This window comes from Bidens hawaiensis, unplaced genomic scaffold, assembly GCF_021521415.1.
Source record: "Bidens hawaiensis isolate Kalapana, Puna unplaced genomic scaffold, B.hawaiensis_p1.1 tig00005567_1, whole genome shotgun sequence".
Lineage (NCBI taxonomy): Eukaryota > Viridiplantae > Streptophyta > Magnoliopsida > Asterales > Asteraceae > Bidens > Bidens hawaiensis.
Genome location: NW_027491360.1, coordinates 1,015,563 through 1,025,860, shown reverse-complemented (window position 1 = coordinate 1,025,860; position 10,298 = coordinate 1,015,563).

Sequence of the window (10,298 nt, the reverse complement as noted above, 5' to 3'; positions counted from 1 at the left end):
ATCGAATCTAGTATTCATTAGATTCGATTCGTTTTACTTTTTCGATTCGGCTCATTTATTTTTCCAAACGAATCGAGTTTTCTCAAGAACTTGATTCGAATGGTTTCATCCCTTTCCATTATAAGTCATTTTCTTACGCCTCGCTATGCCCGTCTTACTGATGAAACGAGTTCAGGACATAACAACTTCATTTTCTCACCCTAACATGGTCCAAACGTCACTCTTTTGCCCCGTTTCATCCCAAACACCATGTTTATGTTCAAGTTTACGTTTTTCATACATGATAAGGCCTGATTTTCCTTAGTATCAAACCCTAGGGAAAACTGACCTCAAAAACAACCTTTTACCTAAAATGTACCTCTTTTGGTTCGGTTTTGCTTCAGCTCGGATTCAACACATGAATCTGGGTGTTTCTCTAGTTGTTTGATGATGATATAACACGAAATCCAACCCTTCATTATTTCGGATCTAGTCCAAAATGACTGGAGAGCTTCTATGTGTGTTTTTGAGTGTGTGTAGGGATGCTGGTGTTAAAATTAGGGTTTTAGGGAGGGTTTAAGGTGTTTAAATACCCACAAACCCAAGGACCTAATGCACATTACCATCTCTTATTCCATCTTTTATTGTCCAAACTCACTCTCTATTAATTTTATTTAACTTAACTAAATAATGACACACCATTAAGTAAACGAAATGATTTTATTTATTATTATCAAAAGTAGGATGTTTCACCAAAGCAGACCATTTGTTATTTACCTACAAAACACAAGATTCCTTTGTCACCGCTCTCATCTTTGTAGATGACATCATCATTGTAGGAAACAGCCCAACCAAAATACAGCAAACCAGTTAATCCTCTCTCAACGTGCAATTCAGTATCAAGGACCTCGGTCAATTGAAATACTTCCTTGGGATAGAAGTTACGAAAAACCAATTAATCCTCTCTTAACATCCAATGGTGTGGTTCTTAGTAAAAGGAAATACATTTTAGATATCTTGGAAGTTAGCAGCATGGAAGGATCACGGCTGAGTTCTTTCCTTTCGAAGGGAAAAAGAGTCACCAGTCGATACTATTCAATATAAACGCTTGGTCGGGTGCTTTTATAACTACAAGACACTCGACCTGATGTCGTTATTCGGTGAATGATTTGAGTCAATTTATAGCCGAACCTCGTCAAAGTCACATGGAAGCTGCCATACGTGTCTTGTGGTACCTAAAAAACTCTCCCGAGCAAGGTATTATTCCACAACATGAAGTAACCAACTTAATCGCCTATCGTGATTCCGATTGGTGGCGCACCAATATCTTGGAAAACAAAAAACTAGTATGTGGATTCACATTCTTCCGCAGAAGCAGAATATCAAGCAACGACCACTACCATTAGTGAAGTTTTATGGACGCATAAGCTTCTTAAAGAATTGGGGATAAACAATACGTGACCTATGCCTTTATTTTGTGATAACTAGCTAGCTCGCCACATTGCAAACAATTCGGTTTTTCACGAACGCACCAAGCATGTTCAAATGGATTGCAATTTCGTTCATTAGAGGGTTGCATCCAAAGAGATCACACAAATGAAAATTGAGACAAAGATGCAAATTGCAGACTTGGTTACCATGTTGGTTCAGGCCCGATTATAAACACACACTCACACACACTTGGTTGAGCTCTTTGTGAATGAATATGATAAAGTAAATATTTCAGAGAGAAAGTAAAAGAACTACAACTTTATTCAACAAATCATAAGGCTATAAATAGCCTACATACTCAACTATAAAAAACAAAACTCTACCTACTAATTAGACCCACATGCTCCTAAATGTAAGCTACACTCCAACGTTCCACTCTTCCACAAAACCTGGTCAATCACTTGACTTTCTACCAAATTAAATACTAAATAATATAATAAAAACCAAATAATAAAACTAAAATGCTATATGTAAGTTCCAGCTTCAAACCCAATGTGAACTCTTATAGCTTTATTCCATGCAGACTAACATACTAAATTACTAACTGATGATCGATACCCATGGACCCGCTTGACCCGTCATGATTAAACCCAACATTCACCCCCTTAATCTTGACGTCTTGACTTGCGCTTTCATTGAAGTACTGTTTCTTCCTCTTGCATCAAATTTGCTTCTTCATCTTTCCATTTGGTGCACTCATAACCGAAATGCCCAAATGCTCCACAACTGAAATACCGAAACCTGCTTTTATCACCACCTCGTCCCGAACCTCGTCCTCACCCTCTTTCACCTCTACCATAGCCTCTTCCACGACCTCTTCCTTGTCTGCTACTTTCACCATACTTTTGTTCGGTCATCAAGAGTTGGCCTTGCTCTTCTTCCTTTTCACCATGGCCTTTTTTTCTTTCTTCATACGCCTTAAGCCTTCCAACCGATTCATCAAAGAGCATTGAGTCCAAATCGAAACATTGCTCAACAGAAGTTACAATTTGAAGATAGGACTTTGGCATTGAATCAAGTAGCCTTCTCACCATTTCTTCTTCTTCAACTTCATGCCCGAGGGTCCTTAACTTTGAAACCAATCCGCTCACTTTAGTAGCACCATCATCAACGAGCTCTCCTTCCTTCAACCGTAAACCTTCTAGCTCCCTTTTCAGCGATGCAACTCGAGCCTTCCTCACCTGATCTACACCCAAGTATCTTATTTTGAAGCCATCCCACACTTTGTTTGGGTCACCATGACTTGACATTTGCATCACTATCTCTTCTGGAATTGCTTGATACAAGAAGGCTAGAGCTTGTTTTGACTTCTTCTCATCTGGTTGTGCCCCAAGAGACCTTGGTTCCACCGCCTCCAACAGGCCATGTGCATCCAAGATGGACTTAACTTTGATAGCCCATACCGGATAGTTTGTCGCGGTTAAAGTTGGAACTTGGTAAGACATCGAACCTGTTTCTTTTGCTTGTACCAACGCCATTCTTCACTTTCGTTTCTTCTTTCTTTCTGCGTTTCTTTCACTTTCGTTTCTTCTTTCTTTCTGCATTTCTTTCTTCTTTCTTTGCTAACTTAAATGATCAACCCTTCTTTCTTTCTTTTTAGCAGCTTCTTTCTCTTTCTTTGTTGCTGCTTTCTTTCTTTCTTTCTTTCTCTTGAATCTTACTTCTTTCTGCTGATTACAACATCATCTTTCTTCTTCTTCTTACTAATCGATCCCTAACCTAGAAGCTCTGATACCAAATGTTGGTTCAGGCCCGATTATAAACACACACTCACACACACTTGGTTGAGCTCTTTGTGAATGAATATGATAAAGTAAATATTGCAGAGAGAAAAGTAAAAGAACTACAACTTTATTCAACAAATCAAATGGCTATAAATAGCCTACATACTCAACAGTAAAAACAAACTCTACCTACTAATTAGACCCACATGCTCCTAAATGTAAGCCACACTCAAACGTTCCACTCTTCCACAAAACCTGGACAATCACTTGACTTTCTACCAAATTAAATACTAAATAATATAATAAAAACCAAATAATAAAACTAAAATGCTATATGTAAGTTCCAGCTTCAAACCCAATGTGAACTCTTATAGCTTTATTCCATGCAGACTAACATACTAAATTACTAAATGATGATCGATACCCTTTGACCCACTTGACCCGTCAAGATTAAACCCAACATACCATGGGATTAATTAGGAGCACAACAACTTCGACTGCTTCTTAAAAAGATGGACATTAGTGATCTACATGCTCCATCTTGAAGGGGAGTAATTGATATCTTGGTTAGCTATCACATGATTTCCACTATCCTCTCCTTGATTTGCACCCCACGATTTACTCTTTTACAACTATATGTCTCCTTATGTTTCTCCTTAAGTTTTGGTCTTTCCTTGTTAGTGGTTGATTCATTTTTTTTTTAATCTCTTTACATCCATTGTAATAGATCATCGAAAGATACAAAATATTTTGATAGCATCGTTTGTTAGAACATTTGGCTTTGTATGTATTATTATGTTTGTTAAAGTCCGATTATATAATAAATATTTGAAAACCAAAAAGGTAAGTTTATACAGAACTTAAGAGTTAAAGTAATTATAAGTGTTAAAAACATTCTAGTCGAGCGAGCCATATCTATTTTTTAATCAGCCGAACTAAACTTTAAGATTTCAGCTTCAATTTCAAGTCGAGTTGAGTCAGTGAGGTATAAATTTTGTGTTGAGCTCGAGCATGCCTTGGCTCATTAATAGCCTTTAATGTTGGACCTTGTTGTATCACACTGACACCCGACTAGTATGTATATATATATATATACTTTAGTTATTATATTACACCATTCATACCGACTGTTTAATTGATTTTTGTGCACGACCAAATTGAATGTAACTTAACAAATCGTTATAATACATATAAAAAGCAATGATAGTTAAACAGGAGTTGAGAGGTGGTATTAATACTTTTGTTTGGCTGGAGATATGGAATGGACAGGAGGCCTTTGTTAGCCAATTGGGCAATTCCCTTTACTGTTTGGGTAGGAAAGGCATAAAAACTGTACAGTCTTGGACCGTTTATGTATGGTGAATGGTGATGTTTGTGGTATTTGGAATTGGTATAGACCGCATTAGGGATGAGCATGGTACCGAACCGGTACCGAAAATACTGATCCCGAAAATCGGAAATTCTTGGTGCCGGTACCGGGATAGTACCGGTACCGAGGGTAAAAAATCAGGAAATACCGGTACCGTACCGATCCCGAAACAAAAAACTTTGGTACCAATTCGGTACCAAATCGGTACCGATTTCGGTACCGGTACTAGTACCAGCACCGATTTTGCTCATCCGTAGACCGTATCACTCGCCTGCAGAAGTAGATGAGCTGAGACAATTGCTGCAAGCATGCCAATATGTGTCATCGGAAATAGCCTGCGATCGGATGAGATGGGAGTTAGATAGCACGAGGATGTTCACGCTAGCGAACCTTAAAATGATTGCAGAAAATATCTTCGGTTGAACCGAACTATATATGTGTGTGGAATTTCAAGAATGATAAACGATAATTAACTCACAACTTATAAATAACCGACCTATATTATAACCAGAAAATATAACTCAAAAAACTGATTACAATAACTTTGGTAGTGATGGTGGTGATTGTTGTGTTTGTTGTTGTTGTTGTTGTTGTTGTTGTGTTGTATCTAACACTAACTTTGTACATCTATTTATACTAGTAACCCAACTTGGTCACCGAGCATAATATGTGGTCACCACTCAACTTGGCCACCAAGGTGAACTTGAGAAACAAGGTGAACTTGGCCACCAAGCATATGAAATGTTTCATAATACCCCTTAGACTTTAACCGACTTGTTAAAACCACTTAGGTCCGGTTCACCGACTTGTGACTAATCCAACATTCACCCCCCTAATTTCTAATTCGGATTAGTAAGGTCTTCAACTCCAAGTAACTCGCGCATCTCCGTGAACTTGATTCTTGCGAGTGCTTTAGTGAGGATATCGGCTCGTTGCTCTTTCCCGCTAATGTGCTCAACATCGACCTCGCCGTCGTTGTAGCAATTCGGATAAAATGAAAGCGAGACTTTATATGCTTTGTTCGGTTGTGAAAAATCGGATTTTTCACAAGGGCTATTGCGGACGTGTTATCAACTTTCAATATAACTTTCTGCAATGCTTCTCCAGTCAACTCGCTCAACAACTCTCGGAGCCATACAGCTTGACATGCGGCTGCTAAAGCCGCCATATACTCAGCTTCACACGATGAGAGTGCAACTGTCGCTTGCTTTTGTGAGCACCATGTAATTGGAGATTGCCAGTAATAAAACACGTGCCCCGTGGTACTTTTACCATCATCCTCATCTATGTTGTGACTAGTATCACTATACCTGACAAGTCGTTTGGACTCGTTCTTCCCATACTTGATCCCGTAACTCATCGTTTTCTTCAAATATCTCAATAGGTGTCGTATTGCCATACCATGAGATTCTCGTGGGCTTTGCATATATCGACTAACAATACCCACGGAGTACGCCATATCCGGACGAGTGTGTAATAAATACCATAAGCAACCCACTACCTTTCGATACTCGGTTGCATCGAGTTCGACTTCATTCTCGGCTTTTGAGTATTTCACACCGTGATCCATCGGGACTTGAGACGGATTAAAATTTTGCATACCGGTCTCCTTTTGAATCCGTTTGGCGTATCCTTCTTGTATAATTACTATCCCATCATCTCGTTGTAATACTTCGATTCCAAGATAGTAGGTTAACTTCCCGAGATCCGACATCTCAAACTTGGTCGCCATACCCTTTTTGAAATCGGAAATTATACTCGAGCTTGTACCTGTCACAAATAAATCATCCACATACACGGCTACGATCAAAAAATGTTTCCCATCCGTCTTTCAGTAAACCGATTGTTCCTTGGAACATTTTTGAAACTTCATGTCTCGTAGGATGTTATCGAGCTTTGTGTTCCAAGCTCGAGGAGCTTGCCTTAACCCGTACAAGGCCTTTGACAACTTGTAAACTTTTGTCTCCTCGCCTTTTTTCTCGTATCCTTCGGGTTGTGAAACGAACACAACTTCTTTCAATTCACCATGTAGAAAAGCTGTCTTTACATCAAGATGGTGGATTTCCCATCCGTTAGATACAGCCAATGCAATTAGTAGCCGAACAGTCTCGATTCGGGCTACCGGAGCGAAAACATCGTCAAAGTCAATCCTGGGTTATTGCACGTAACCCTTTGCAACCAACCGAGCTTTGTACTTATTTATCGTTCCATCCGCATTTCGTTTGATTTTGAACACCCACTTCAACCCGATACATTTTGCACCCTTTGAAAGTTCGACTAACCTCCATGTTTCATTCTTGTTTATCGAATGGATCTCGGTATTCATAGCACGAACCCATTCTTGGTTTGACTTAGCCTCAAAATAGCTATTCGGTTCACCACTCGATGCAAGAAGCAACTGCTCATAGTCAGAGTCAACATGCAACACATAATCTTCTTGTAATCTTCTTGGTAAAACCGAGACTCGAGTTGAACGTCTTAGACCCGTTTGGGCCTCATTTTCACCCAAATGGACCTGTGACCCATTACTCGTTGACTAAACTTGAGAGCGGGTTGAGTAATTTGGCCCGATATGACTTGGTTCGGTTGAGTCGTTGGACTCGGGTTGAACTGGTGATGTAGGTTCAGAGCTTGGGCTACCTGGGTTGCTTCTAGACGTTTCTTCAATAGTGGGTTCGATTTGACCGGTTCCATTGTCAACCGTACCCCCCCAAGCAATAGAAAACATACCCGGCTCGTAGTCATTCTTCTCGACTTTCTTTACCCAATTCCACCATTTCTTTTCGTCAAACACAACGTCTCGACTAACAACAATTTTCCGGGTGTTCGGATCGAAGAGACAGTATGCTTTTGAACCTGTCTCCGACCCGAGATAAACAAGCTGTCTTGACCTATCATCAAGTTTCTTTAGATGTACACTATCAACTTTAGCATACGCCATGCACCCAAATACTCGAACGTGTTCAATAATCGGTTTCTTTTTCTTGAACCGTTCATATGGAGTTTGATCAACCAAGGCCCGGGATGGGACCCGATTGATTAAAAAGGTTGAATGTCGTACCGCTTCTCCCCACATATAATTCGATACCTGCATTGCCTTTAGAATACTCCGCACCATCCCCATTAAAGTTATGTTTCACCTTTCTACCAAGCCATTTTGTTGCGGCGTGTACGGGGCGGTTAAATGCCGAATAATTCCACTTTCATCGCAGAACCGATTGAAATCATGTGAAGTGAATTCTCCTCCCCTATCGGTTCGAAGAATTTTCATTGGTAAACCCGCCTCCGTCTCGATTAGGGCTTTAAATCTCTTAAAACTTTCAAACGCTTCACCTTTTTCTTTTAATAAAAACGTCCACATATATCGTGAGTAATCGTCTACAATAACAAAGACATACCTATTACCCGAGATGGTGGATGGGGTTATTGGACCGCACAAATCACCATGAACTAACTCCAAATGTTGGGATGCTCTAAACGAGGATGTAGCCGGAAACGAACGCCTCGTTTGTTTACCCACCAAATACAATTCACAGAACTGATTTTCGTGTTCAACATGTGGTAAACCTCGTACAAGATCCTTCTTAGCCATCGATTTCATTAACTCGAAATTGATGTGCCCAAGTCTTGCGTGCCAACGCCATGCATCATCTTCAATCTTTGATTGCGAACACACGGGAGCTCCAATTTTCATTCGTATTTTGTAGAGTGGTTTTCGGATCTCCTGACCTTCATGAGTAACCTCCCGTTCTCATCGTACATGGTCAGAAGATCGTTTTTCATCCGAATGTCACATCCGGACTCCGTTGCTTGGCCGAGACTTATTATATTATTTTTTAACTCCGGAATATAATAAATCTCGGTTAGCAAGTCTTGGTCACCCGATTTTCCTTGGTAAAGAATTGATCCTTTTCCCTTGATTTGAACAAATGACCCATCTCCGAACTTAACCCTCCCGGTTATGTTCTCGTTTAACTCTTAAAAATATGACCGGTTTCCCGTCATATGATTACTTACCCCATTATCCAAATACCATACATCATCTTCGACCCGCCCGGTCTCGTATTTCTTTGGTATTAGGTTTTGCTCATTTAAGAACACAACTTGATGCATATACGCCGCATCATCAAAATTTTCTCGGGCTTCGGTTTGGTTTGCTTCTTGACCCTTTTGAACTCGGTCCGGGCAACCTGATGCAAAGTGACCAAACTTGTCACATCGGTAACATAAAATCTTTGAACGATCTTTCTTCACCTTTTTTCCCCCGACTTGATGACCCTTGTTCGGTACTAGGGGTTCGGTATTGGCCATTGAAACGGCCTCGACCGCGACCTCGACCTCCTCGTCCTCATCCCCCATTAGATTCAAAACTTCTATGACTTGATGAGTCATATTTTCCGAATAAAAGTTTACATTGGTCACCCCCTTGAATTACTTCTTCTTGGATTCACTCCTCATAGGCTCGGAGTCGGCCTACAACATCTTCAAATCCCGTTTTATTGAGATCTAACATTTGATCAAGCGAAGCAACCATTTGAATATACTTCGATCTTGGGAGACTTTTGAGAAACTTCTTTACCAACCTTGCTTCATCTATAACTTCTCCGAGAGCCGCTGATTTCGAGGCAATGCTCGATAACTTGCTCGCAAAGTTATCTATGGAATCTGACTCGTTCATCTTCATATTGTCAAATTCCATTGACAAGGTTTGAAGACGTGCTTCTCTAACCCGTTCGGCACCTAAGTGTCGGGTTTTAATTGAACCCCACATGGCTTTAGCAGTTTCTTGATCTCCAATTTGCATGATCAAGGTTTCGGGTATGGATTGAAACAACAAGGCCATAGCCATGTCATTTTTGTCTTCATCGGGGACACCCGAGTTGATGGTGTCCCAAACTTTGTGAACTCTTAGGACTACTTTCATCCTCATAGCCCACACGGTATAGTTCGTTGCAGTTAACATTGGACATTGAACGGAAGATGGCCCGTTCTCTTTCCCCTTTGCGGCGGCGGTGGAGTCGTGTCACCCATGGCTACTCAAACCCAACTTGTTTGAATAAAGTAACAATTGAACGAACTATGCTATCGACAATGACAACAACTTCTTTGGGAGATCAAACCAACTTGTTCGATCAACCACGATAACAACTTTTTTAGGAAATCAAACCAACTTGTTCGATCGAGGCACCTTCTTTGTTGGCCGTTAATTATCGCGTTCTTGAACCTAGCTCTGATACCAATTCAAGAATGATAAACGATAATTAACGCACAACTTATAAATAACCGACTTATATTATAACCAGAAAATATAACTCAAAAAACTGATTACAATAACTTTGGTAGTAATGGTGGTGATTGTTGTGTTTGTTTTTGTTGTTGTTGTTGTTGTTGTTGTTGTGTTGTATCTAACACTAACTTTGTACAACTATTTATACTAGTAACCCAACTTGGTCACCAAGCATATGTGGTCACCACTCAACTTGGCCACCAAGGTGAAATTGGGCAACAAGGTCAACTTGGCCAACAAGGTGAACTTGGCCACCAAGCATATGGAATGTTTCATAATACCCCTTAGACTTTAACCGACTTGCTAAAACCTCTTAGGCCCGGTTCACCGACTTGTGACCCGAAATAGAAATTAATCCAACAGAATTATCGGTCCCGCAAAAGGTTTGTATCTTAGCTTGGAGAGTTGTGTTAGAGGGGCTACCAGTATTGACCACGTTGGCGAGAAA